The following is a 3966-nucleotide window of genomic DNA, read 5'->3' as shown; positions in this document are numbered from 1 at the left end:
GAATTACAAAAAACAAACATATAAGCAAACAGTAAGTAGAATTAATTTATTATTAATTTATACGTTCTTCCTTTAATAAAATTCTAGAAACTATATATAAGTATTGTTATATTTTTAAATAAAAAATCAACACTTAAAATCTGATACTTTTAGAGATTTATTTTACGTTTGTGTAAAGTTAAATTTTCTTTTTATTTCAAATTAATTTATTTATAATTGCGATTGACATAAAATTTCTTTAGTTAATGGGCCTAAAATAATTTAATTTTTTATTTTTGAAAAAACAGAGAAGGGTGTAAAAATGCATATCAATAAAATAATAATAACAAATGATAATAATTATTTATAATGATTATTTGTATATTTATATTAAAATAGTTATTATTAATCACAAAATAATTTTTGCAGTGATTAATAGTAACTATAAATATTATAAATATTATTATAAAAGCTATAATAATAATAATATAATAAATATTTTATAATTTTTTTTTAAGTCTCTACTAACAAGAGTGCGGAGAATAAAGTTATTTTAGGCAACTTAACTGAAATATATATATATATATATATATATATATATATATATATATATATATATATATATATATATATATATATATATATATATATATATTTATTCATACGTATACATGTATTATATAACTTATTTCAAATAAATGTTTTTAAAAAGAAATATATGTATATGTATATATATGTATATATGTAAGAAATATATATATATATATATATATATATATATATATATATATATATATATATATATATATATATACATATATATAAATATATATATATATATATATATATATATATATATATATATATATATATATACATATATATAAATATATATATATATATATATATATATATATATATATATATATATATATATATATATATATATATATATATATATATATATATATATATATATATATATATATATATATATAAACTTTGTATGTAGATTCAATTTTATAAATTATCTAATTTATGAAATGGGTTAGCACAAATCAGGAAATAAAGAAGTTTTTTGCAATATATATAAAATATTTATACTAAAATAAACTGAATTTATGTAAACAGCAACAGTTTAAACAAATACATGAAAAACAAAAAATCAATGTCCATCATAATATTTGTTTTTCAAAACAATTCTTAATAAAAGACAGAAAAATTAATAAGAAATAAAGAAGCTACTTAGAAATGATTAATTATTTTTCTAATACCTGCACTGCTTTTTTAACTGTATCTAAAAAAACTTTTTTAAATGCAGAATATTGATAAATAAAATTGATCTATAAATAATTAAAGATTGTTAATTATTAAAAACGGATAAGGTTTTGAGGTAAAACTTGCAATTCGATTAAACGCCAAATAAAAGGTATTAAGCATAAAGTAATCTTATTATTTCAGCTTACTAATAGGTCTCAAAGATCAAATCGAACATTGTAAAGTATGGCTGTGTATCGAAAATAAAAATTGGCGACCAACTTACGAAAAGCTCGGCTACTTTCGTTTTTTTTTTGTTATTGCGTTTTTCATAACTATCGGCCGTACTCGCACTTAATTATCTTGAACGGCCAACTTTTCGTAAGCCGAAATTAATTTATTTACTGTCGCTACAAGGGTGATTCTAAGAATAAAATGAGGGGAGGGGGGGGATCTTAGAAACTGTCGAATCGAATCTTTAGAAACTACCGAATCGAATCCTTAGAAATTACCGACTCTTTGTTCAAAAAATAAATAAAAGTCATTTAGCGCAAAAATTTACTAATAGTCACAGTTATCTGGGAATTTTTCATTAGTAAATGAAGTCAAGGCAGCTAAATACGAATTCGAAGCAGTGTTGTTTCGGTTAATAGATATATTTCCGTTTCAATTTCAATTCCGTTATTGGCGATGTATTTCAATTCTGTTTCTATTATCGTTTTGCAATGCATTTCTGTTTCAATTTCAATTAAGCAAGTATCTCAGTTTCAATTTTGTTTTACAAGTATTTCCATTTTATATCAGTTATTGAATTTTTTGTATTCATTTTATGTGGAGTAAAGAAACAAATCTCAAAGTTAATGCAACAGATTGAAAACTGAAAAGATTTTAAAATTGTAAATGCGTTTCTCAAATCCACATTGTTTATCTAATTATCAATCAAGAGAAAAATATCTAAAAGACTAAAACGACTGAAACGTCATCAAACAAAAATACTATACAAAATAAAATACTTTATAATATAGTACTATGGTACATGTAATGTCACTACTGTGCTACGAGAAGAGTATAATGGGCAATTGTTGGCAACGATAACAATTCCTTATGACACCAAACAAAATTTAAGTATTAAAAAGTTTTATCGATTAAGATGACATCATTGACATGTTTCAAACGAGAATGACCGGACATCATATTCATGTTCGCTTTCAACGAACATGGATATGATGTCCATCGGTGGTCTTCTTACTGCATGGAAAAACAATCGCACAGCAAAAAATTTGGAACGAACACTCGTCGTTCCAAATTTTTTGCTGTGCGATTGTTTTTCCCTGCAGTAAGAAGACCACAGATGCTGAAAATCCTTTCAGCGTAGGCCTCGGCGCAGGAATTGAAATCAAATCAAGAGCCAAAGGTGTCAGCAGAGGAAATTCGTTCAAGTTATCACGCACGAACAACATTGAATCTGTTGAGATGTCGGCATCGAGCTGAATTTATTGATGTATTTCTGGAGTTCATCAATGGCTGAAGACCGGGGTGCTTGCGTTGGTGCGACTCGGTTTTTCTCTATTTACCGAGATAAATATTTGAACTTTTTAGCCGGTGGTGCGACTGCAATCGAAGCATTTGACAACTCTCCGCCACTTACAGAATCATACGGTCGTGGTTCGTACAAACTGATGGCTGAATTCGAAGATTCGCTGACATTTTCGGACGTGCTAGAACCAGGATTTTCTCTTGATCTGATACTTGCCACTCTTCCCTATAAAATATCATATATATTCACTTGAGTAATAACAATAATAATAACCTGGTATTTGAACACACCCTACACTGTCGTAACACACATTCGAAGGTGCAATTCGAGTCAACTCAATGAACAGTCCAGATTCATGCCAACATCTCTCCACCTGGCACAGCCTTGAACACTACATTAAATGTAACTACACATTACACACTAACCCAGACGAGTTTCACTAATACAAGATAAAATACTAAGTATAATTTAAAATACTAAGAATAATAATGAAATAATAATTATAATAATAAAAATCTGGTTTTGTGACATTGTCGCCGTGACGTACCTTACAAAATTTAATACAAACTCAAAAGTGCGAGCCATGTGACCATGTCAGCTCAACAAACCAACCTCACCCGTTCCTGCAGGGGGCTTTCCACCTAACACAGCCTCACCCACATGCCCGAAAATGCAAGCATGGCCGCAGTTTAACCGCCATGCCCTGAACAACGTCGGAGTTTAACGTCATACCCAAGACACAATGGATGAGTTTAGCGTCATTCCCAGGACAGAAATGATAACAATTCGATATGATTTGATTTAAAATAATTGTCATAATAATGACTACCTCATTGAAACATAATCATAATAATAATAATCATAATAATTACTACTTCATTGAAACATAATCATAATAATTATAATAATCCTAATAATGACTACTTCATTGAAACATAATCATAATAATAATAATAATAATCCTAATAATGACTACTTCATTGAAACATAATCATAGTAATAATTATAATCATAATAATGACTACTTCATTGAAACATAATCATAGTAATAATTATAATCATAATAATGACTACTTCATTGAAACATAATCATAATAATAATAATCCTAATAATGACTACTTCATTGAAACATAATCATAGTAATAATTATAATCATAATAATGACTACTTCATTGAAACATAATCATAGTAA

The sequence above is a fragment of the Hydra vulgaris genome, chromosome 01 (genome assembly GCF_038396675.1).
Source record: "Hydra vulgaris chromosome 01, alternate assembly HydraT2T_AEP".
Lineage (NCBI taxonomy): Eukaryota > Metazoa > Cnidaria > Hydrozoa > Anthoathecata > Hydridae > Hydra > Hydra vulgaris.
The sequence above is the reverse complement of the archived record's forward strand: the minus strand, read 5'-3'. Positions refer to the sequence as shown.